The sequence below is a fragment of the Cherax quadricarinatus genome, chromosome 10 (genome assembly GCF_038502225.1).
Source record: "Cherax quadricarinatus isolate ZL_2023a chromosome 10, ASM3850222v1, whole genome shotgun sequence".
NCBI classification, from domain to species: Eukaryota; Metazoa; Arthropoda; class Malacostraca; order Decapoda; family Parastacidae; genus Cherax; species Cherax quadricarinatus.
The window spans coordinates 15,001,847-15,029,470 of NC_091301.1; the positions used below are offsets into that span (position 1 = coordinate 15,001,847).

Below are 27,624 nucleotides of genomic sequence, written 5' to 3' on the forward strand. Positions count from 1 at the left end.
GCCTCGGTGACTTCATCACTTCGATTTTCCTTATATCATAAATTTATACACTTTAGCGGCTTTTGTATATTAATTTTATTAAGAAATATATCACAGTTTGTTAGTGGTTAGATTTACATAGCTGGTTTGTTGATTAAATCTTGAAAATTATTGTACCAAAGTTATCTGTGAAGTATCTTGGCAAGATTGGAGAGTGACGGGAGATCCAGCGGCCAGAGGAGAGAGCTCGTCGTCATTGTTTTTTCTTTTCAGCGTTTTACTCTAACAATCTCACAAGATGGTAAGTTCTACATCGGCGGTGCATCCACCGATAAACCAGCTACCATCGAGACACGGCGTTACCGAGACCGAGATTAGCAGGAGGGCGTGATAAGGAGAAGAAGAGATTGTTTTCGTTTGGTTGGAGGCGGGAGGTGGTGGTGTCTGAGAAATCAATGAGAGGAAGATCACCTGTTTTGTGCTCACCTTATGTACAGATGACAGGCTGACTGTTGCATGTAGTGCCACACCTGGTGTGGCTCTCCTCCAACCACTGCCCTACATCATATAACTCTCCACTACCATACCTTATACTTCTCTCATATGTAATATTCTTGTAGTTTTAAAGATACAATTTGTATACGAGTAATTTCACTCTTTTGAAACTGATTATCTTAAAGGATAGGTATGATTATTTTCGGGTTGTAATGGGTAAACTTTATTACTTTATGAATTGTTTATTTCTAGAACATTAATATTTGTTTATTTTAGGACATTATTTACTAAGGCAGAAGCTGAAGACTTTTTGAAATAAAGATTATTATTGTTATTGTACTTTGTTACTTGGCAAAACATGGGCATTAGTTTACATTTCATAATACAATCTATGTACACCATGAAAAGAGTATTAGTTGATAATTTTTTTGCTACATAATAGCAAAAAATTGTCAATTTTTAGTGGTATTATGCACCTAGCTCAGTGTTAGCATAGATGTCAGTATTGATGGCAGAGTAAGTTTGTTAGGGTATGATATTTTACGTTTGTTTAAGTTTTGTTAGGCTACATTTTTGTTTTACAACTTGTGCAGTTCAAACTATAATTGATGGTGAGTGTGTTGCATGCACCCATTGTGCACGAGAAGTATCCAAAAGCAAAAGTGCAAAATTAGGCAGTGTGTGCACCAGTGGGGAGGACAGGAGCTGTGTCTCGACATAAACTACCAAGATTTTGCACATGGTGATGCTTCTGGCTTAATCAAAGTTTTCTCAAGTGCTATGAAAAAACTGCACTTTTTTCAATTGCATTTAGACAAAAATTGCACCGTGTAGTGCAGCTTTACAAGAGTATGTACTGTGTATGCTGGTAGTAAAAGTTTTCTCTGCCCTTGAATTTCCTCTTCACATCGTGAACTCTTCCAATATTCTCTCCAAACATAAGGAAAAAATAACCTCTGTATGAGAGCTAACGCTTCATGCTAGTCCTGTGGTTGTATTATAACCCCCTCTAGGAAGTCAACACGAGCATCATTATTCTACGTCAAAACATCCAAGACTGCTAAAACACATCACTTATAAGAACACAGGCACAGCAGGAGTTTTCGGTACTGTGTTCCTTGCCGTGATTGTAATTGCTTTTGTATGGGTGAGACAGCAAGGGATTTTTGATACTAAAGAACATACACTGGACAGGCACCTGGTTGGTCAGTAGCTGACCAACCAGGCTGTGGTTCGTACATCAGCTTGCATGTGGCCAGCAGTAACAGCCTGGTTGATCAGATCCTGATCCACCATGAGGCCTGGTCTCGGACCGGGCCACGGGGGCATTGACCCCCGAAATCTCTCCAGGTAAACTCCAGGTAAACACGTGTAAATTAAGATGAAATATGCAGTGCATGCATAATGCACTACTATACACATTTCACACATTTGAGTTACTTAGCTGTTTTAATTTTTAAGGTTATAATCATGACTGATTTCTACTGTATCTTACAGCTAGACTTTAAGTAAGATATTACAACAACCTCAATGGGAATGTCACTTTGACTTTTTGGATTATCCTAGGTAATTTATGCATATGTTACTAATTTTGATAGTTGTACTTGTATGTGCGTATACCTAAATAAACTTCCTTATTTAAAAAGAAAACCATCAAACTAAGTGCAGGTGTCTTAAAGCTACCACTACTCACTTTGCTAATAACATAGAACAAAACAGGGCTTTACATTTTGTCTAAATCCATTGCTCAGATATCATGAGGGATATTACCATCATATCTAAGGGGGTATAATTGTATCCCAAGGAATGGCATCATATCCCAGGGATAGCATATCTTGTGGGATAGCATCATATCGGGGGATAGCATCATTATATCTTGGGGGATAACATCACATCCTGGAGGAGGTAGCAACATCACATCTCGTGGGGGGTAGCATCATCACATCTCTGGGGGTAGCATCACATCCTGGGGTTAGCATAATCACATTCCAGGGGTAGCATCATCACATCCAGGGGGCAGCATCATAACATCCTGGGGGAGGTAGCATCATCACATCTTAGGGGAAGGTAGCATCATCCCATCCAGGGGGTAGCATCATCACATCCAGGGGGTAGAATTATCACATCCATGGGGGTAGCACCATCACATCCTGGGGGTTAGCATCACATCCTGGGGGGTTAGCATCACATCCTGGGGGATAGCATCATATCTCTCATGCCCAGACAGATGACTGATAGATACTTGGCCAACAGACAATAGACCGAATGGACATATGGCCAAACAGATAATTAGGTTTGTTATTTTATCGCTTTTATAATTTTGTTTATTTGTTTTTTCTTTTTAATGTTTTGCAAACATTCTGTGATTCATGAATGCCAATTTGGCCATATGCCTGTTCGGTCAAATGTCCTTTGTTGAAATGTCCATCAGCTAAGTGTCTGGGAGCCATATCTCGGGGGATAGCATCATATCTCGGGTCATAGCATCATCCTGTCTCTGGGGATAGCATTATCATATCCCGGGGGAGGGGGATAGCATTATCATAGGCTTCTTCCAACATTCTCTGTATCTGCAGTAGTGAGTTCCTTGAAAAAGAATGCTCTCTCCTTGAACAGGCATTTAATAAATTTCTATCCTCATAGTTCTTCGACCTGCCTAGATGAGAGAGGCAGCATGCGTAAGGAAACATGCATAAGAGGGGCAGCAGGCATAAGGAACCAGGGACAGTGTGTGAACTGAGTGAGCTACCAACTAACCATCTAACCTGGTTTCCCCTTGCTGTGCTTAACCCTTTCAGGGTCCAAGGCCAAAATCTGAAGTCACGCACCAGTGTCCAAGAAATTTTGAAAAAAAAAAAAAATTATTTTTTCTTACAGAATTAAAGAGCATATTTTTGTGAAGGTAATAAAACAAAAAAAAAAATAGAATCTGATCAGTACTTACCGAGATACAGTGCCAAGAAGTTTATAGAAAATGATGTGGTGGCGGCAACATCGACGAATTCCACATACGCGTATTATATTATTTTGTTGTTTTAGTTGTTTTTTCTTTTCTTTTCCAATTTTTTTCTATTCCTACTAACATTTGGGGCCTGAGAGACCAATACTGTATATAATTGATATATATATACTCACTGTATTGAACACAATAACCGCACTAAAGTTATTATCATATTATTGTTTACCACTGTTGTTTATTACAATAAACATGCACAAATATTGTATAATACTAATGTTCTATCATATATTTACATATTTACAATCACTGGACATGGTTTTAGAACTGCTGGAGCTTGTGGAACTCCTTGAAACAAGGCACCATGCACAGAGGCACCTTACATTCCTCACACATAAACCGAGTGTCTTTGCGTCTTTGTTGCCGTCGTTTTGTTTGTGCACAGACAATGCATCTCTTCTGAGCAAATTTCTTTTGAGTTGAAGGAAGCTGTATTATGAAATGATCACCGTCTCTCCTCAAATGCTTGGGTATATTGTGATGAATTCGAGGACCATGTTGTATTGCAGGTGTTGTTACCTGGTACTTCATTATGAGTTGTCTGACAACAGACAAACAAAATTCACCATACGGTGGTCTGTTACCAGTCTTTATTTGGTACATATTATATGCATTCAGCATTGAAATGTCCATGAGATGGAAGAAAAGTTTCATGTACCACTTGTAACTCTTATGAACACAGTCAACAAAACCAATCTGCATGTCACACTTGTCAACCAAGCGCATGTTTTGTGTATAATCAATCACTGTCACTGGTTTTCGAATACGTTCATTAGTCACTCGATCAACTTTGCCACTGTCTTGCATTTCATTACGGTGAATGGTTGTCAACAATGTGACATCTCGTTTGTCATGCCACCGTAATGCCATGATGTCATTGGCAGTAAACACCTGCACGTCATCACCACGAACACCTGCGTTGAGCCTGGGCATATGTTTACGATTAGAACGCACTGTGCCACACACATCTGTCTTGTTCACTCGCATGAAATCACTGAGTAATGGGCTTGTGTACCAGTTATCGGTATATAATGTATGGCCCTTACCAAGATAAGGTGCCATCATGTTTCTCACTACGTCACCTGATATACCCAATAACATCTTGGTATCTTTCAATGTTTTACTACCCGTGTATACAACAATATCCAACACCAGGCCACTGTCACAATCACAGAGTACAAACAATTTTATACCAAAGCGGTTCCTCTTGCTCGGTATATACTGCTTGAATGACAGTCTACCTTTGAACAAAATCAAAGACTCGTCAATTACAAGATTCTTGAATGGATAAAAGTATATCCTGAACTTTTGTTTGAGATACATGAAAACATTTCTAATCTTGTATAACCTGTCACTTCTGTCAGGCCTGGTTTTGTCAGAGAAGTGCAACATACGTAACAGTAAGATAAACCTGTTCACTGGTATTATTTCACTGAAGGATGGGGTACAAATTAGGCGATCTGTGGACCAGTATGCTTTTATATTATGCTTATAGACGTGAGGCATAAGCATTATTGTTGCAAAAAGCAAATACATTTCTGCAACAGTCGTCTCTTTCCACCTATGTAGTCTTGACTGTGGTGATAAGATCGTATTTGCCATGGTGTACTGAAAATACTTATTACTTTCCCTGACAATAATTTCCATCAATGGCTGGTCAAAGAATAATTCAAAGAATTCCAGTTCATTGGCCGTGGTTCCAAGGGGACAGGTAGGTAGAATTCCACTTTGAGAGTCATCAAAGTGGTGAGGGCTGGGAACAAAATTGGGATTTTGCTGCTAATCCCAGATACGGTTTGCTGGTGGATACTGGACATCATAGGCTGGTTGTACGGGTGGTTGTGGCGGGCTGGTAGGTGACGCTCCGCTTTGTCCTTGAACTGACGAGTCAGCAGCGTGGGTCCCCGCGTGGCACAGTGAGTTACGCATGGCGGTGCCACTACCACCACCAGCCCCACTAACACCATCCACTGATGCCTGTGGCCCATCCATGCCAAGTGTAGCCACATCATCCTCACTATCACTACCTAAAACGGGTGTAGGGCCACGGGATGTACTCCGGGATGTACTCCGGGATGTACTCCGGGATGTACTCCGTCCCCTGGGCACAGCATAGGGTACACTACCCGAGCGCATGCGGCGGCGAACATACCGACGCTTCACTGGTGAATATGTTTCCTCACTATCACTACTCGAATGATCGTCGAGCGCAATAAAATCACAATCCACGTCAGAATCATCGTCATTACTGAAGTCAGAGGCCAGGCCACGGGAAAATATTAGTTTTCTCTTACGTTTAGGAACACCCGACCGTGAGTCACGAGTGCTCACACCAGAGGTAGAAGGGCGAGGATCGTCGGGGTTTTCTGCACTATTATCGATATCCTGGTCATTATTTTCGGTCACTAACTTATCAAAGCCGTAGAATTCGTCTTCATTTCCACTTCCATCAGTGTCAGAACTATCAGACAGGAAGAGGAGAGTCCCAATTTTCCGGGGAGTGAGAGCTGACTTGCGACGAGGCATGGTGAACAAGGGTGACTGAGCCGGCGTTCCCACAATGCTATGCAGGCGCCTAGATTTTTTGTTTACGGCGCACACCCACGGCGCAGACCCATTCTCTCACATGTAGGCCTATGAGCGCTTTCGCGCTAAATTTGACGGCGCTAGAATTTTGGCATAGATCTACGGTTTGGACACTCACCAACCAGCCGTAGATCTACGGGACGGACCCTGAAAGGGTTAAGTATCAGGGTCCAAGGCCCAAATCTGGAGTCACGCACCAGTGTCCAAGAATTTTCAAAAAAAAATTTTGTTATTTTTTCTTATGAAATCGTAGAGAATCTTTTTGTGAAGGTAATAAAACAAAAAGTACGAAATTTAGATGGAAAATTGACGAAATTATGCTCTCACGAATTTTGATGTGTCAGCGATATTTACGAATCGGCGATTTTGCCGACTTTGACTCCTATTTTAGGCCAATTACATTATTCCAATCAACCAAATTCTTAGCTATTTCACTAGTATTACTTCTATTCTATCGATTGAGCACAAGAAATAGCCAAGTCAACTGTTTCAACTACAAAATAAAGTGATCGGAAATTGTTAATTTGGCCAATTTAACACAAAGTTCAAAATATTCCAATTTTAAAATAGGGTCCAGAATAAACAATGTAGGCATTCCTGGCACTAAACTAACATTTCCTCTGTTCATTAGTTATATTTTGAGGCTTTACAAATAAATTCCATTTTGATTTTTTATTCACATAATGAATTTTTATTCACACCAAAAAATAGAAGATTTACTGTTATGCAATACTGTAATAATTTTATAAATATCATCACCATATTTGTTAATGTATATTAGACCCACCAGCTGGCGTGTATTAGATGTGTGAGGTCGTTTGTTTACTCTTGAATATCGGCAAAAATTTAACATTTCCGCTACTTTGAGCTCAGTTTCAAGCCATTTCCAGTGCTAAAACCAATCAAAATCATCTCTATTTCTGTAATATGTCATCCATTCTATCAAATGAGACCAAGAAATCGCAAATAAAACTATAAAAAACATACGAAAAAATGCTGCAAAGTTGCTATTTTAATCGAAAAATCATTATTTCATTTTTTTTCTCTCATTATACACAGTGTGCTGCAGAATCTGTTTTATGTGGTGCACACATACCACATAGATGTATTCTCTCATATCTAGGCCCAAATGTACCACTCACAGTTTATCAGAGTGAGCTGAGCTCATGGCGTAGATCTACGGTTTGGATACTCACCGTAAAGCCGTAGATCTACGGGACGGACCCTGAAAGGGTTAAGGTTTAGGGGTCCTAGATATGAATGTTTTACATGGTTGTGGGTTATATACTTGTTCTCTTATAGTGCTCTTTTTTTTTTTTTTTTTTTTTTTTTAATTGTATATGCTGTAGCAGTGCCATATTCCAGGAGGGGGGGGGTAACATTTCTACTAACATATCTCTTGATTTGAGTGGATGAAAAATGTTCATGATTTTAATGAGGCCTAATTGCACATGGAAACATGCACTGGGCACATTTCACATTAATTTCCATATCAGTTGACTAGAATTCCTTTATGCAAGACTCCTATCTTCTTATCATGAACAAACAGTATGTACTGTCCAATATCTAACAGCTGTGGCAGTTTGTGTATACATAAATGCTTAATACAATGGAACCTCTACTTACGAGTTTAATCTGTTCCGTGACCTTGCTCGCATCTGGATTTGCTCGTTTGCAGAGTCAATTTTCCTCATTTAAATTAAGTGAAATGGAATTAATTCGTTCCAGTGGAATTCCAGACACAACAAAATACTTCAATAATTCCCCTAATATCAACTCTATGGCTTATTTATCTATCAAAATTCATCTAATATGACATAATAAACAATATTAATAACACAGAAACATGATATATACACTAGAATGAATAAAACACATATCATAAAGTATGTGGCTTCTTTCTTTCTTTCATTGTTGGGTTTATCAGGGCCACTGACAGCATAAGCCGTATCAAGCCCAGCTTCCCGATGACACTAGGAAGATTTGTTACCCAAGGCTGGATGATGAGAGAAAAGGAACAAAAGTTCCTTTGTAAATAGAGATCGAAACTTGAAGTTTCCAATTGGATCCGGTGGACCCCCTTGCCAAGCCCCAGCAGAGAGGGACGCCCACACCCCCACCTGAGTTCAGTAACCGGCTTCCCACCAAAGACCGCTTTTACCCTTTGAGGGTCGCCAGGCCCTCTCAGAGACTTGTTCTTAGGGTTGCCAAAATTTAAAAAAAAAAATTATTTTTTCTTATGAAAAGATAGAGAATCTTTTCCCGATCATAATGACACCAAAAGTATGAAATTTGATGGAAAACTTATGTAATTATGCTCTCGCAAAGTTAGCGGTCTCGACGATGTTTACACATCGGCGATTTTGCCCACTTTGAGCCCTATTTTCGGCCAATTCCAGTGTACTAGTCGACAAAAATCATAACTATTTCGCTAGAACTCCGTTTTTTTCTATCGAATGAATACAAGAAACCACCCATTTACCGATTACAACTATCCAATAAAGTGGTCAGAATTTAGCAATTTTGCCAATTTCTCTCAAATTTCAAAAGATGCCAATTTCCAAATAGGGTCCAGAATAAACAAGAAAGACATTCCTGGCACTAAAATAACATTTCCTCTGTTCATTAGTCACATCCCTACACTCCTCTTACATTTCTTTTGCTTTCCACTTTGAATTTTTATTCTCCCAAAAAATAGAAGATTTACTGTTATGCAGACTACTGTATTAGTGTAGAAATGGTATAAATAATACCAGCGCATTTGTGAAAGAATATTAGATTCACCAGTTGACGTGTCTTGGACACGTGGCATGATTTGTTTACTTTTGAACTTTGGCAAAAATCGAACATTTCTGCTACTTTGAGCTCAATTTCAAGGTACTTTTCATTGTGAAACCAATCAAAATCATCTCAGTTTCTGTAATATGTCTTCCATTCTATAAAATAAGACCAGGAAAACTAGAATACAACCATAAATGCCATACGAAAATACTTTGCAAAGTCGCTTTTTTAAACCAAAAACACTGTCAAAGTTTTTTTTTTCTCATTACGCACTGTGTGCTGCAGGATTTTTTTTTTATACTGCGCACACTGACCACATAGACCCATTCTTTCATATGTAGGCCTACCAGCTTTCTCTTGCTAGATTTGAGGGCGGTAGAATTTATGCGTACTAGTACGTCAAAAATCCTGGCGCGTAAGCTAGTGGTGATAGTGGCGTTGTTGTTGTTGGGGTTTATAGGGCCACCACAGCGGCCATTCCTGCTCCTGATTACATGTGTAGAGAACCTAGAATAGCCCAAAAAAAGTCAGCGACATAATTGCTACACTGTTAATGCTACACTTAATTGCTACACTCTTAATGCTACATTTCATTGCTACACTCTTAATGCTACACTTAACCCTTTCAGGGTTGGTGCCGTGCTAGTACGGCTTGCACGCCAGGGTTGGTGCCGTACTAGTACACATAAATTTTAGCGCCTTCAAATCTAGTGAGAGAAAGCTGGTAGGCTTACATATGAAAGAATGGGTCCATGTGGTCAGTGTGCACAGTATAAAAAAAATTCTGCAGCACACAGTGCATAATGAGAAAAAAAAAACTCCGACCGTGTTTTTGGTTTTAAACAGCGACTTTGCAGTGTATTTTTGTATGCTATTTATGGTTGTATTCTAGTTTTCCTGGTCTCATTTCATAGAATGGAAGACATATTACAGAAATTTAGATGATTTTGATTGGTTTCACAAAGAAAAGTAAGCTTGAAATTGAGCTCAAAGTAGCAGAAATGTTCGATTTTTGCCAAAGTTCAAAAGTAAACAAATCGTGCCATGCATCCAATACACGTCAACTGGTGAGTCTAATATTCTTTCACATGTGTTTACCTGGAGTTTACCTGGAGAGAGTTCCGGGGGTCAACGCCCCCGCGGCCCGGTCTGTGACCAGGCCTCCTTAGGTCAGTGTCCCAGGATGCAACCCACACCAGTCGACTAACACCCAGGTACCCATTTTACTGATGGGGAACATAGACAACAGGTTGAAAGAAACATGTCCAATGTTTCTACTCTGGCTGGGAATCGAACCCAGGCCCTCACCGTGTGAAGCGAGAGCGTTAACCACCACCATTTCTACACTAATGCAGTAGTCTGCATAACAGTAAATCTTCTATTTTTTTGAGAATAAAAATTCAAAGTGGAAAGCAAAAGAAATGTAACAGAGGCCTGGGGACATGACTAATTAACAGAGGAAATGTTATTTTAGTGCCAGGAATGTCTGTCTTTGTTTATTCTGGACCCTATTTGGAAACTGGCATCTTTTGAAATTTGTGTGAAATTGGCAAAATTGCTAAATTCTGACCACTTTATTGGATAGTTGAAATCGGTAAATGGGTGGTTTCTTGTACTCATTCGATAGAATGATGTCTGCCACTGCTGCTTCATGATGTCTGCCACTGCTGCTTCATGATGTCTGTCATTGCTACCTCATGATGTCTGCTCCCACTTTTGCTAGCATGTTGAAGAACTTTCCAATATGTGAAGGTTGAGGGGCAGTGCCAATCGAACAGGTACTGGACGGTGATGTCATTTGTTTACTCTTGAACATCACCAAAGAATCGAACATATCTGCTACTTTGAGCTCAATTTCAAAGTACTTTTTGTTGTGAAACCAATCAAAATCATATCTATTTCTGTAGTATATCTTCCATTCTATCAAATAAGACAAAAAAGAAAAAAAAAGAGAATACAACCATAAAAACCATACGAAAATATGCCGCTAAGAGGAGGCTAATGGTTGAGAAGTGAACTCCGTTATTTATGGTCCGATTTCTTTCATTTTTGGTATACGTCAAGAAACATCTTCCCATCATACATTGCCCAAGTTTCAATAAGATAGTCCAACAAACATCTGAGATCCAATTCTCTAGATCAAGAGCAAGAGTCCCTCACCAGCGTCGAGGAACCTCCCTTGAGGCCTGCTTGTATCTGGAAATTTCACTCTCGTCTGGAGGTGAAAAATCAACCTAGCGACTGCTCATATCTGGAAAAACTAGCACGTGGATGCACTCGTAAGTAGAGGTTCTACTGTAAAAGTAAATTGTCATTACTGTACAGTGTAAGTGAAGTACTTTGTGTGCATGCACACACCAGTAGAATACGTACTGTACAGTGGACCCCCGCTTAACGATCACCTCCAAATGCGACCAATTATGTAAGTGTATTTATGTAAGTGCGTTTGTACGTGTATGTTTGGGGGTCTGAAATGGACTAATCTACTTCACAATATTCCTTATGGGAAAAAATTCGGTCAGTACTGGCACCTGAACATACTACTGGAATGAAAAAAGTTCGTTAACCGGGGGTCCACTGTATTACCAAATAGAAAGTCATCCACTAGTTGCAGTTTATTCAAGAGCTGCTAGTTGGGCAACCCTCACATATAGGATATAAACAAATTATCACTTGTTTATGCACACCATATAATTTTAATTGAATGTTACCTACTGGTAGTAAATAATAATAATAATAATATTTTATTTTGGCATGATGCATAGTTGTACAAAGGAATATAATACAGGTCCTCCATCACAAATCCGGCATCATTGGAACCTGTAGTGTGCCGGATTACTGAGTTTGCCGGATTACAGAGTGGTTAGGTTAGAATACACTTAACAAAATTAACCAACTTGACTTACACATTGGCAAAAATCGAACATTTCCGCTACTTTGAACTCAATTTCAAGGTACTTTTCGTCATGAAAACAATCAAAATCATGTCTATTTCTGTAATATATTTTCCATTCTATCAAACGAGCCCAAAAAAATGAGAATACAACCATAAAAAACATACGAAAATATACTGCAAAGAGGCGGCTAATGGCCGAGAAGTGAACACCCTTATTTATGGTCCGTCTTTTTTATTTTTGTTGTACGTTAAGAAGCATCTTTCCATCATACATTGCCCAAGTTTCAATGAGATAGCCCAACAAACAACCGAGAAAAAAAAATATTTACCAAAAATCATATATGGCAAGCCCAAGCCAGGTACTGGAAATAAGTCACTTTGACTTTTCTGGGTTATCCTAGGTTCTCTATACATACACTGCTGTGTATGATAATCTATGTAACTGTATTTGTGTATACCTGAATAAACTTATTTACTTCTAGTCTCTCAACTGAGTACAAGAAACCGCCCATTCACTTATTTCAACTACCCAATAACGTGGTCAGAAATTGGCAATTTGGCCGATTTCACACAAATTTCAACAGATGCCAATTTCAAAATAGGGTCCAGAATAAACAATGCAGACATTCCTGGCACTAAAATAACATTTTCTCTGTTCATTAGCCACAGCTACAGGCCCCTCTTATATTACTCTTGCTTACCATTTGGAATTTTTATTCACAAAAAGAATAGAAGATTTACTGTTATGCAGACTGCTGCATTATTGTAATAATTGTATAAATAATGTCAACCCATTCTTGACTCCGTATTGGAATTTGGACTGGCAGGCGGACAGGTATTGGACGGTGACGTCATTTGTTTACTCTTGAGCTTCGCTAAAGAATAGAACATTTTTGCTACTGTGAGCGCAATTTCAAGGTACTTTTCATTGTGAAAGCAATCAAAATTATATCTATTTCTGTAATATATCTTTCATTCTATCAAATGAGACTGAAAAAATGAGAATATAACCATAAATAACATACAAAAATATACCGCTAAGCTGCCGCTAATGGCTGAGAAGTGAACTCCGCTATTTATGGTCTGATTTCTTTCATTTTTGGTGTAGGTTAAGAAGTATCTTTCCATCATACATTGCCCAAGTTTGAACAAGATAACCCAACAAACAACTGAGAAAATAATATAATAATAATAATAATAATAATAATAATAATAATAATAATAATAATACAGTGGACCCCCGGTTAACGATATTTTTTCAATCCAGAAGTATGTTCAGGTGCCAGTACTGACCGAATTTGTTCCCATAAGGAATATTGTGAAGTAGATTAGTCCATTTCAGACCCCCAAACATACATGTACAAACGCACTTACATAAATACACTTACATAATTGGTCGCATTCGGAGGTAATCGTTATGCGGGGGTCCACTGTATCTTTATTTACTACACGTACATGTACAAGGTATACAGGCCTAGCCGACATCAGTGACATACTACTATATAGAAAGCCGCGTGTTATGCAGAGTATTTCAAGAAAATTAGGTCAGTGTCCCAGGATAACACCCACACTAGTCGGCTAACACCCAGGTACCCATTTACTGATGGGTAAACATAGACAACAGGTGTAAAGAAACACACCTAATGTTTCTACCCTGGTTGGGAATCGAATATTTACCAAAAATCATATATGGCTAACCCAAGCCAGGTACTAAAAATAAGCTACGTTGACTTTTTTGGATTATCCTAGGTTCTCTACACATATGCTGCTGTGTGTGATAATCTATATATTATTATTATTATAATCAAAAAGAAGTGCTAAGCCAGAAGGGCTATACAGCGATAATCTATATAGAGAAAATAACTTTTTTGTTTCAGGTTTATGGTGCAGTATGAGTGTATATCACAGCCCTGTGCTATACTCCGTTTTCTCTAATATAAGCCCCAAGACAGGGATAGGAGAACGGTACTTGTATACCATATCCTCTTCATACCTCCATCGAACTGCTCGGTATTATGCCAGATATTATTCATTCTGGAGTATTTAACATGTTTTATGTTATTTATATTGTTTATTATGTCATATTAGATCAATTGTGATAGGCAAATAAGCTGTAGTGTTGATATTAGCGTAATAATAAAGCATATTCTCCTGCTTCATGAGACTGAGCTCATGGCAGCCGACAGTGGCTTCAAAGCCACCTTATCTTTAATGGATAATGTACTGTGTAGGTGCTTTACATAATGAGAAGCATTTCTTTTATTCATTGGAACCATGGCTAGGGCTAAAAGTAAGCAGGTTAAAACAATAAATGGAGAAAAAGAAATTGGAATGACTTGTGCAGCAAGTAGTGCCACCGAACAGTACCAGCAGGTTTTTGTGGCGACCCTGGAAATTTGAAATTATGCTAGCCAAAATTAGTGGCGAATAACTGAAGGAACCGAATAACTGATTGCCGGATTTGTGATGGCGGACCTGTAGTTGAATGTACATGCAAAAAGCCCCTTGTATGCGGAACATTTTGGGCAAACTTAAAATTAACTTAAGATTAATTAGGTTATAACAAATTAAGTGGTCATTAGGTGAGTGACATTAAGTACAAGAGAATTGAGTATTATTAAGTAATGATTTATGGCTTTAATAGGTCTAGTAGAGAAGTTTAGTAGTGAATAATTAGTTTTGAATTATTTTATAAAAATTACAGTATTACAATAGAACAATTTAAACAATTTACAATATGAAGCACATATTACAATTTAGAATTCAAGACAATGAAATTTGAACATCCTGATTTTGAAGTAATGATTACATGGTTGAGCAGTCTCAAGCACATACATTTAATCTTCAGTTTGGTATTCAATACCTTGTTATTTGTAGTTTAAGAATCATCCTTTATGTCCTTGCATTGTGTAGCTCATAAATAAAATAATAGTTGTTGTTGCTTTGCAGGGTAACGAAGCATCACTACCAATGGAGATGTGCTCCAATTGTAAGTACATGTTGCTGAGACATGTTCTTTTGTTTTGAGTGTTGTGACTAGGCTCAGTGATAACACATGTGGATTGTGGTACAATTACAATTAGTGGACTTAGCTCTGGTACATACAGGAATACAGTAATGTTTCATTCCTCTGCTGGTAATTTACCTTATAATACAAGTGTAATTGCTGTAGTCAGCAGAGCCTGGGATTCCCTCTTAACCTGCTGTATAAAGCTGTAGAGAGTTATGCCAGATAAGTTTTGCTGATTATTTATTTGCATTAACTTTGTATTTATGGCATTGGCTTAAGCAGTATTTATTTGTCTGACAAAGACTGTTAACTGTGTTGGCCTGAGTGGTAATCATTTGACTGATTTTTGGCCCATCAATTATTTTTATACCACAGTTTACTGTCAATCAGCAAAAAATGCTGGATTTTTTCCCCTCCCCCTTGTCTTTCAAAATGTACAGTAGTTATGCATTTCTGCTCTTCACTTCATATTAACTTGCCATTAGATATATTCTATTTTTACTGTGAGTTGCAAGTATTTTTGTAGTGGCACTAATATTTTTTAAAGTCCTTCAGCATTTTTTTTGGATTGTCCTATTAACAAAATAAAAAATAACTATTATGGTATTTCATAGGACTTTAATTAGAATTAATTGTAATGTAGTATATTTTGGAATTATTATTATTTAAATCGTGTCCCCATTGTATAGGAAATTCCAGATTTATAATATTATTTCTATGCTACCACGGATGAATAAATAGGGACAGATCAATGTACGTATTCATTTCTAGTAATTGCTATGTATAGGTATTTGCTATGTATAGGTATTTGCTATGTATAGGTTTTAGAGTGTACGTTTGCTTTCTGAGTTTGAGCTAGAAAGCAATTCTAGGGCCTTTTATGTAGTGATAGAATGGTAGTATATATAAGAAGTTGTAGACAATTGGAATGTATTGAGACTAAAGCAATTTATATTAAATGGGTCCCAGATACATAATGCTTTTTCGATAACTGAGTAGTCTATGGCCCAGATTCTGATAAACTGCTTGAGTTAATCATTTGTCATTCCCTGTAACTTTTAGAGATTGTTAGTGTTCTCTCAGAATGTGGGCCTGACCTTAGCTGAGGCAGAGCATGGATGTACATAGGCCTAGTGTGGTGGTGAGTCTGTAGAAAAAATTAATTGATTCGCCTCTTCCCACTCTTAATTGCGCTCCTTTGGAACTCCTAAGTATAGTTGAATAGAAATTTTTACATTCTCTCCCAGAGCTACAGATATGGAAATCTTGGCGCACCATCTGAAGCTTTCCTTGTACAATATAAAGTTTTACATCACTTGTTGATTGTGATATACAGAATGGTGGTGAGCCCTAAATGTTCTTTTATTATGGTTAGTTTATGTGCAGCACAGATCATAAACCATATTGAAAAGATACATTATGGTAATGCCACACTCTCAGTTACCATCGTTATAACCAAAATAAATGTTAACGTGTATTTGAAAAACTAATCAAAAGCTAGCCTTAGTGAATGTGAGACTTTATATCTTTAACAACAAATGAAAGTTGATAGAAAGTAATGTCTGCATGTTGACAAAGAGGCAAGAGAGGTCATGAGTTACTGTCAGTTAGGGGTCATGTAGCTCAGCACCTCGGTCTGTAGGCAGATCTGCAAGAATGCAGAGTTCTGTGCTGTGTCAGACAGGAAATTGATAACGTCAAGACTAGTCAAGGCCTCTTAAGACACTGAAATTATAAATTTGAATCTTTTGATAAATTTTACATTTTATTTAATTATTTTTAATATTTGTTGTCCCTTCCCATGATCTGGGCCATGTGCCTGTAGCAGTGTTTATTAATCTTATTGTTGTATAAGTTTTGCATGTTTTCTTATACAAATGCTAAACTAAACCTAGAAATGATTATCATTTCATGCATACAAGTCACACATGTTAATTTAACATAAATACAACATTGTATTAGGACTTAAGGCATGATTTGATACTTGTAATACAATTGTTGTATGAAGTGCCAAAGATATGGTACAAATATTTTCTTTGTAAAGCTGATGCTAAAGTTAGAGTAAGTGTTTTCCAGTACCCCTGTAAACTTAACTTTAAAAAATCTTGTATAACCAAGCAATAGAAGCTTGATTAAATGCACAGGAGCATGTAAATGTGAATGTGTTATTGCCAAGTCTTACCAGGAGTATGACAGTTGAATGAGCTAGGTCCCTCATAGTTTGGTGCTTCTATACAGCCAGGCTTCGACAGCACGGTATACTGTAAAAATACAGTACTGGATATAAATACCATTTTCAGGATTGCTTCCAGGATTGTTGGACACTAAGTACCAGGATTCTTTGCAATGACACTGCAGATGGTCTTCATAGTAGCCAGAGTTTTATTTTCATGCAGTTGTGTATTTATTATCAGTAATATTTGCTGCTTTATTAAGTTTTTAATTTTGATTCGTGCCTGTGTGTAGCTTTTCCAAAACCACGTGAAGTTGTTGCGAAGTATACCTGGTAGCCATGTGATCACGACGACCCCTACCCCCTTCAAGCAGCGCACCAAATGTGATGTGTGTTGCCAAGATGCCATACTAGAGCGTAGCACCACCTGGGGGGCAGCTCGAGGATGTCCATTATGAGTGCTGTTAGACACAGTTTAGTGGTTCACAAGTATTTAGGGATGAAGGGGACCTACACTTTATTTAAAATAGAAGTTTGAATTGAGGTACTCTGTATTGTGTTGATTTTCATTAAGGTAATTCTTGAAAATTATCAGATACAGTATTGAGTATATACTTGTCAAATGGTACATTATTAATGGTAAGGAATTAATTTATTAAATTTTTATCATATTTAGAAAAAAACTGTACTGAGATACTTGTAATTTAAAGTTTGTCTTGATTGCATAATATCGGTTAACTGCTGGAATTATTCAAATTTGCTCATTTAATACATTTTCTGAAAATAATTCCAAAGTACTTTTAAGAGTTTGTGCATTGCAGTTCACTGTAGCAATAACAAGAGGAAAAATAGAAAAAATCCCAATATTTGGATCTATTTTGCTTAATTTTATGTAGACCTGTACAAGAAATATGAATTTGTGTTAGAGCTCTTTTCACCTAAATACTGTATTGTGTATGGTGTGGTGCACTGTAAATGCTCATGTATAGTCCTACTGGTATATGATATATACTTTTCTCATAACATTATATAATGAATAGGAAGTATGAACTGAACACAGTTTAAAAGTTAAAAGGTAATAAATATCAGAGTTAGGATATATAATGTCAGTATAATTCAGAAGTACATTATTACCATCTGTCTAGTAAGAAATGGTGTTCGTAAATCTGTTTTAATGAAGAGTTAACTGTACGCAAATGTTGAATTAAAAGATTGCTATAGTTATAAATTCCTAATATCACTTTGTTATTAGTACCTGTTGATTGACATGTACAGTAATTAAGATTAATAATTGTCTCAAAAAATGTCTACCATTAGTTAGTGTGATAAACAGTAGTGGTAAAAAATTTTTAAATACAAGTTCTGTTAAAAAAAAAAAATGGTTTGGTTTTTGTATTTATTTAATTCTTTTATTTATTAAATTCAGTATTGCAAATTTGTATCATCTACTATTTGTACATTATTTTATCATAATGAAATAGTGTTGGAGAATATTAGGTTTTTTGGGTACACTAGGTCCCCAACTTACGTTGATTCACACTTACGATGATTCACACTTACGATGATCTGCACTTACGATGATCTGCACCTGTAATATTCCACACTTTTTATGAATCGTATTTAGAAAATTGTGCATTTGAGAGGTTCTGCTCTTATGTACCATATTTACGATATTAGCACTTTGGAACCAATTGATTATTGAATGCTGATCTGCAGCTACAGTTATTGCAAACATTCAGACAAATTATTTTAAACACAGTAGGTCCTCTTAAGTAATGTGCAGATTAAGTTTCTCTCACTTTTACAACTACTTGACAACTGCAGCACAGTGATGATCATACTTTCACTACACAACTCACATTTAACATTTAAGAACTTTTTCTTTCTTTATTATCAATTACTGACATAGTCAATTTTTTTCTAATGCAGTTGGGTTGGGGAAATGGCTGTTAACCCCTTTTCAGTGTTGGAACCGACACTGGCTATGAAGCCAGTGTTGGTTCCACAATACTACACCAAAATTCTAGTGGCTTCCAGTCTTGCAGGAGAAAGCTGGTAGGCCTACATATGAGAAATGGGTCTGAGTGGCCAGTGTGCGCAGTATAAAAGTCCTGCAGCACGTAGTGCATAATGAGAATAAAAAAACATCGATCGTGTTTTTTATTTGAAATAGCGATTTTGCAGTGTATTTCGTATGGTAGTTAAGGTTGTATTTTCGTTTTCTTGATCTCATTTGATAGAATGGGAGATATATTACAGAAATAGATGATTTTTGAATGGTTTACAGAATAAAAGTACAGTGGACCCTCAGCTAACGATGGCATCAGCTAACTTTAAATCCAGCTAATGATACATTTTAACGCAAGAATTTTGCCTCGGCTAACGCTAAAAAACTCGCCCAACGCGATTCATTTGAGATGCGTCCACATGTGGCCTGAGCGCGCCTCAGTTGTTCCGTGGGTGCCAGTGTTTACAAGCCTGCCAGTGCAGTCACATCCACGCATACAATTGGAACATTTCATATTGTCACAGCGTTTTTAGTACAGTGGACCCCCGGTTAACGATTTTAATCCGTGCAAGAGGGCTCATCGTTATGCGAAATAATCGTTATGCGAATGAATTTTCCCCATAAGAAATAATGGAAATCAAATTAATCCGTGCAAGACGCCCAAAAGTATGAAAAAATTTTTTTTTTACCACATGAAATGTTAATTTTAATACACACAAACTGAAAAAGGCATGCACAATTAAATGACACTTACTTTTATTGAAGATCTGGTGATGATTGATGGGATGGGAGGAGGGGAGAGCATTATCTTCTTACTGTTTAGAAGGGGAATCCCCTTCCATTACGACTTGAGGTAGCAAGTCCTTTTCCGGGGTTACTTCCCTTCTTCTTTTAATGCCACTAGGACCAGCTTGAGAGTCACTGGACCTCTGTCGCACAACAAATCTGTCCATAGAGCTCTGTACCTCCCGTTCCTTTACGATTTGTCTAAAATGGGCCACAACATTGTCATTGAAATAGTCACCAGCACGACTTGCAACAGCTGTGTCAGGGTGATTTTCATCTATAAAGGTTTGCAGTTCAACCCACTGTGCACACATTTCCTTAATCTTTGAAGTAGGCACAATGGATTCCACAACTGGCATAGGCTTCTCAGGGTTAGCCCCAAACCCTTCAAAATCTTTCTTAATTTCCATACTAATTCTCACCCTTTTTACCACAGGGTTGGCACTAGAAGCTTTCTTGGGGCCCATGGTCACTTATTTTCCAGAAACAGCACCGAAAACACTGTAATAATACGAAATATTCCGAGTGTATGCTTGGATGTTACCGCGGAGGCTGGCTGGTAAACAATGGGACGGCCGGCACATGTGAGGCTGGCTGAGGGCACATTGGACGCGTCTCGGACGAAAATCGGTAAGCGGGTTTTTAATCGGTATGCGCGGCAAAAATTTTGCGATAAAAGTAATCGGTATGCGGAAAAATCGCTATGTGATGCCATCGTTATGCGGGGGTCCACTGTAATTGTACCTGCAAAATAAGTCACCGTGGGCCCCAAGAAAGCTTCTAGTGCCAACCCTGTGATAAAAAGGGTGAGAATTAGTATGGAAATTAAGAAAGGTTTTGAAGGGTTTGGGGCTAACCCTGAGATGCCTATGCCAGTTGTGGAATCCATTGTGCCTACTTCAAAGATTAAGGAAATGTGTGCAAAGTGGGTTGAACTGCAAACCTTTATGGATGAAAATCATCCTAACACAGCTATTGCAAGCCATGCTGGTGACTATTACAATGACAATGTTGTGGCCCACTTTAGGCAGATCTTAAAGGAATGGGAGGTACAGACCTCTATAGACAGATTTGTTGTGCTGCAGAGGTCCAGTGACTCTCAAGCTGGTCCTAGTGGCATTAAAAGAAGGGAAGTAACCCCAGAAAAGGACTTGATACCTCAAGTCCTAATGGAAGGGGATTCCCCTTCTAAACATTAACAACTTCCACACTCACCCCTCCTCCCATCACATCAATCATCACCAGATCTTCAATAAAGGTAAGTGTCAGTTTGTGTGTATTAAAATTAATATTTCATGTGGTAAAAAATTGTTGTTTTTCACACTTTGGGATGTCTTGCACGGATTAATTTGATTTCCATTATTTCTTATGGGGAAAATTAATTCAGCTAATGATAATTTCAGCTAACGATGAGCTTTCAGGAACGGATTAATATCGTTAGCTGAGGGTCCACTGTAGTTTGAAAGTGAGCTCAAAGTAATGGAAATACAGGTCGGCCATCACTAATCCGGCAATCATTTATTCAGTTCCATCAGTAATCCGGCACTAATTTCAGCTAGCATAATTTCAAATTTCATCATTATACTGACTCAAATTTTATCAGAAAATGTGCAGATGGTTGTAAATCCACAGTAGCAAACCAGTAGAGGAGAAAGCAGTGATGATAATGAGGAAGATGTAGTAGAAAGAGTTTCTATTAATAGGTTAATTTAGTGTATTCTAACCTAACCACTCTGTAATCCAGTAAACTCACTAATCCGGCACACTACAGGTCCCAATGATGCCGGATTAGTGATGGCCGACTGTATTTAATTTTTGACAATGTTCAAGAGTAAACAAATCACATCACGTGTCCAATACATGTCAACTGGTGGGTCTAATGTGCATTCATGAATGCACTGATACAGTATTATTTATACAATTATGCAGTATAGCCTCTCCTCGCTTAACGACAAAGTTCCGTTCCTAAGACCACGTCATTAAACGAATTCATTGCTAAGTGAGGAGCATACTATAATGGTAGTGAGTTTTTGTCAACCAGCTTTGATATTGTTTTAATGTCACCTTTGCACTATTTATATCATTTCTGGTATATTTTTAAAAGTTTATGCAGTAGTGTATTGTATATTGAAATAAACAGAAGAGAAAATCAGCTCCAGTATACATTATTTAGGTATGAATACTGGTCAAAGAGCTCGTTGTAAGTCTGAGGCATCAATACACGAGTACATCACTGAGGAGAGGCTGTAGTCTGAATAACAGTAAATCTTCTATTTTTTGTGTGATTAAAAATTCAAAATGAAAAGCAAGCGTAATGTAAGAGGGGCCTGAAGACGTGACTATTGAACAGAGAAAGTGTTATTTTAGTGCCAGGAATGTCCGCATAGTTCTTGAATTATGTATATTGGTCAAATTAGTAATTTTTGATCACTTTTTTTGGGTAATTGAAATAGGTAAATGGGCAGTTTCTTGTAATCAGTTGATAGAATAAAAGGAGTTCTAGCAAAATAGCTGTGAGTTTGGTCGAGTTGAGCAAAGGGCTCAAAGTGGGTGAAATCGCTGATGTATAAATATTGCTGAGACCGCTAACTTTGCAAGAGCGTAATTCCGCAACTTTTCCATCAAATTATATACAGTGGAACCTCGGCTTACGAATTTAATCCATTCTTTGACCTTGTTCATATCCCAATTTGTTCGTATGCTGAGTCAATTTTCCTCATTTAAATTAATTGAAATGGCATTAATCCTTTCCAGCGGAATTCCTGCTCTTAGGAGGCACAACAAAATAGTACTTCCATATGATGCTAAAATCAACTCTACGGCTTGTATATATCACAGTTCATCTAATTACACCATCACTCAAGGAATGCACAACAGGTGCATCATTGTCAATGCTGAGCGTTTCTTCGATGTCAGCTTCCTGTAACTCCATTAGCACAGTTGAGATGAGTAAATAGAATTGTGGGACTTCTGCGCCAGTCTTTGTCGGGTGTGGACGTCTCTCTCTCGCCTGAATATCAGTGACAAATTTCCCCCATTCTCACTGGGACGCTTGTCCTCACCTATTTAGCCCGCTGGGCAGTCTACAGGAGGGGCACCTGTTCATCGGCTTACTTTAGCCAGCTCCATTTTTTCCGCTCTGCGGGAAATTCTTTAACGGTCTTTGGTGGGAAGCCGGTTACTGAACTCAGGTGGGGGTGTTGGCATCCCTCTTTGCTGGGGCTTGGCAAGGGGGTCCACCGGATCTAATTGGAAGCTTCAAGTTTCTATCTCTATACAAAGGAACTTTTGTTCCTTTTCTCTCACCGCCCAGCCTTAGGCAACAATTTTTTCTCGTACCATTGAGAAGTCCAGCTCAATACGGCTTGTGCTGTCAGTGGCCCTGATAAACCCAACAAAGAAAGAAAAGGAAAAGAAAATAGAATTGTCAACGCTTATTGCATGGGTACATTTATTCTGTTAGTGGGTTGGATCTGTGAAGGACCTGCCTAGTATGGGCCAACAGGCCTACTGCAGTGTTCCTACTTTCTAATGCTATTATGTACCCACAACACCAATAATACCTATCCCCTCCCACTCATATTTGTCCAGTCTCTTTTTAAAGCTACCCAAGGCTCTTTCAAAGTTAAAACCTTGGGTAGTTTCAAATTTAAGTTGGATAAATACATTAGTGAGAGGGGCTGGATTTGAGTGGGACTTGCATGTGAGTAAATAGGATTATTAAAGCTTATTGCTTGGGTAGTGTTGATTCTGTTAGTGGGCTTGATTTGTGAAGGACTTGCCAAGTATGGGCCAACAGGCCTACTGCAGTGTTTCCCTTTCTTATTTTATGTTGATTAGTGGAACAATCTGCCTAGTATGGTTATTGAGGCTAAAACCTTGTGTAGCTTCAAATTTGTGTTGGATAAATACACGAGTGACAGGGATTGGATGTGAGTGGGTCCTGCACATGAGTAAATAGAATTATTAAAGCTTGTTGCTTGAGTAACATTGAAAATTGAGTTGGGCAAATATTCTGTTAGTGGGATGGATTGTAAAGGACCTGTCTAGTATGGGCCAACGGGCCTGCTGCAGTGTATATTATTATTAATACGTATGTATTATAATAATAATTTTTTATTTTTTTTAACAAGTCGGCCGTCTCCCACCAAGGCAGGGTGACCGAAAAAGAAAGAAAAAATCCCCAAAAAGAAAATACTTTCATCATCATTCAACACTTTCACCTCACTCACACATAATCACTGTTTTTGCAGAGGTGCTCAGAACACAACAGTTTAGAAGCATGTACGTATAAAGATACACAACATATCCCTCCAAACCGCTAATATCCCGAATCCCTCCTTTAGAGTGCAGGCATTGTACTTTAGAGAAGTGGAGCACAGACCCAATTCCCTTGATCAAGATCCCCTCACCAAGGAACCTTCCTTGAGGGGGAGGTTTCGCATCTTGAATTTTCGTTCGTATTCAGAAGCAAAAAATCGATCGAGTGACTGTTCGTATCCTGAAAAATTTGCATGGTGGGGCATTCGTAAGCTGAGGTTCCACTGTACTCTTGGTTTCATTACATTTGGAAAAAGACCCTCTATCATAAGAAAAAATAATTTAACACTCGAAGGGTTCAAGGCCCTAGAATGTGTAATTAGTGTAATTATGGGTTAGAATCATTTGTACAATGCCTCCCAATTTTACTAATCGCCTTGAAGCATATCTAAAAATGTACCGAGAGAAATTCAGTCTTAATTTTCTTCTTAGGACCTTAGCATTACTAGTATTACTTTTGGGTCCCAGGGTTAGTATCTATGTGAAAATGGGTGGTGATGACACCTAAAATTATTTGATGTCCACATTGGGTAGGTTGCATGATGCTGGATCTTCCCTGTAAAAAAATAATGGCCTCTTGTCCATCACAAGTTATGGTGCATGCATTGGGTATTTTCAGCACAAATCAAATTCGAGGCATTTTAATACATTTTTCACTAAATGCTTTGGTATTTAGTATATGTTCTTATGCATGTGTGTGGGGAATTCATGCTTTTTGGTAGATTGGTTAAAATCTATAGGATAAATAATACACTGTTCTTTTGAGATGTGGTACCTGCTGCTTCTGCTAACATTTTCGATATGTCTAGTGGGTGAGGCACAGAATAGTGGGAGCTCATGCTACACCTCTCCTTGTACAATTATCCTTGCCTCTATCTTACCACATGATATGAACAAGGGAGTGGTGAGCCTTTTTAAAAAAATCCTTGGTTAGATGTGAAAGAGGGTGGGAGTGAATATGAAAGAGAATAAGAAGGGGAGGAAAACAAAGACGTAAACTTTATTTCTTACTGCAGTATACAAAGCTTAGTTTACCAGTAATAAAATATTGTTAAGCACAAGAAAGCCACTAGCATGCTGTGCATTATGGGCAGACTGATTATAACACAGTAGACTGTCATTTAGCATGAGTTTATTTGGCACGATTTGGGTATTGCACGATTGAAGAATTGCGGCACAATTTTATGTAACACGTCGTATAATTAATTTAACGCGGTTCAGTTTGTGGGAAGGAAAAAAAAATTCACATTTGCTCAACCGGCCGCCTTCTTGTGGAGCAATCGGGAAGCCCTCCCGCCATCCCCTGCCACTCCCTGACACCACGCCACCATCCCAGCGTTCGTAATTCATACATGTCCAGTCTTTCTCTGCTACAAGGCAGCTGTGTTTGTGAATTGTGTTATGATATTTTAATCACTATATCTTGTATTTGCCAAGCAATCATGACACCCAGTAGCCATACCAGTGTTGCTGAAAGTGGTACAAAAAGGTGTAAGCACTTAAGTCCTAGAATTAACAAAGAAACAAAGATATAAGACAAGTGATAACCTGTAGTCGTAATGAAGTGTTACTTTGTACACAGAAAAAGAGGTAAACGTGAGTTTGTGAGACTGACTGACTGACTTACTGAATGACTGACTGACTTACTGAATGACTGACTGACTGACTGACTTACTGAATGACTGACTGACTGACTTACTGAATGACTGACTGACTGACTTACTGAATGACTGACTGACTGACTGACTTACTGAATGACTGAATGACTGACTGACTGACTTACTGAATGACTGACTGACTGACTTACTGACTGACTGAATGACTGACTGACTGACTTACTGAATGACTGACTGACTGACTGACTTACTGAATGACTGACTTACTGAATGACTGACTGACTGACTTGCTGAATGACTGACTGACTGACTGACTTGCTGAATGACTGACTGACTGACTGACTTGCTGAATGACTGACTGACTTACTTGCTGAATGAGTGAATGACTGACTGACTGACTGACTTGCTGACTGACTGACTGACTGACTGGATGTCTTAAAATTAGACACTCCAGTACAACCATCAACTTCAGTACCAGAACCTCTACCATCCACCTCAGCCCAGTAGGGCCACAGCATAACTCTTCACTCTTCAAAATCATCCACAAACACCAGCACCCACAATTTAAGGTAAGAAATACTGTTATAGCTTTTACATTTGTAGTCTTAAGCAGTAAAAACAGCATAATACATCACAATCTACAACTACATATTCACTTTTATTTTTCTAAAACGTGGAGGCTTAACCCCTTCAGGGTCCAAGGCCAAAATCTGAAGGTGCTCCAGTGTCCAAGAAATTTTGAAAAAAAAAAAAAAAAAAAATTTTCTTACAGAATTAAAGAGCATATTTTTGTGAAGGTAATAAGACAAAAAAATTTTCTGATCAGCACTTAATGAGATACAGTGCCAAGAAGTTTGTCCAAAATGATGTGGTGGCGGCAACATCGACGAATTCCACATACGCGCATTACTTTATTTAGCGGCTTTTATAGTTTTTCTTTTCTTTTCCTACTAACATTTGGGGCCTGAGAGACCAATACTGTATATAATGTATATATATAAACTCACTGTATTGAACACAATAACCGCACTAAAGTTATTATTATATTATTGTTTACCACTGTTGTTTATTACAATAAACATGCACAAATCTTGTATAATACTAATGTTCTATCATATATTTACATATTTACAATCACTGGACATGGTTTTAGAACTGCTGGAGCTTGTGGAACTCCTTGAAACAAGGCACCATGCACAGAGGCACCTTACATTCCTCACACATAAACCGAGTGTCTTTGCGTCTTTGTTGCCGTCGTTTTGTTTGTGCACAGACGATGCATCTCTTCTGAGCAAATTTCTTCTGAGTTGAAGGAAGCTGTATTATGAAATGATCACCTTCCCTCCTCAAATGCTTGGGTATATCCTGAGTAATTCGAGGACCTTGTTGTATAGCAGGTGTTCTTACATGGTACTTCATTACGAGTTGTCTGACAACAGACAAACAAAATTCACCATACGGTAGTCTGTTGCCAGTCTTTATTTGGTACATATTATATGCATTGAGCATTGAAATGTCCATGAGATGGAAGAAAAGTTTCATGTACCACTTGTAACTCTTACGAACACAATCAACAAAACCAATCTGCATGTCACATTTGTCAACCAAGCGCATGTTTTGTGTATAATCAATCACTGTCACTGGTTTTCGAATACGTTCATTAGTCACTCGATCAACTTTGCCACTGTCTTGCATTTCGTTATGGTGAATGGTTGTCAACAATGTGACGTCTCGTTTGTCATGCCATCATAATGCCATGATGTCATTGGCAGTAAACACCTGCACGTCATCACCACGAGCACCTGCGTTGAGCCTGGGCATATGTTTACGATTAGAATGCACTGTGCCACACACATCTGTCTTGTTCACTCGCAAGAAATCACTGAGTAAAGGGCTTGTGTACCAGTTATCGGTATATAATGTATGCCTCTTACCAAGATAAGGTGCCATCATGCTTC

At 38.2% G+C, this 27,624-nt stretch overlaps 1 non-coding gene across 1 annotated transcript; it reads left to right on the top strand.

Moving 5' to 3' along the window:
* LOC128687955 (uncharacterized) lies at positions 1-27,106 on the top strand. Its single transcript, XR_011391817.1, has 3 exons — positions 1-280; positions 14,703-14,742; positions 17,230-27,106. It is a non-coding gene; the product is annotated as an uncharacterized protein (transcript).
* The last annotated feature ends 518 nt before the right edge of the window (positions 27,107-27,624 follow it).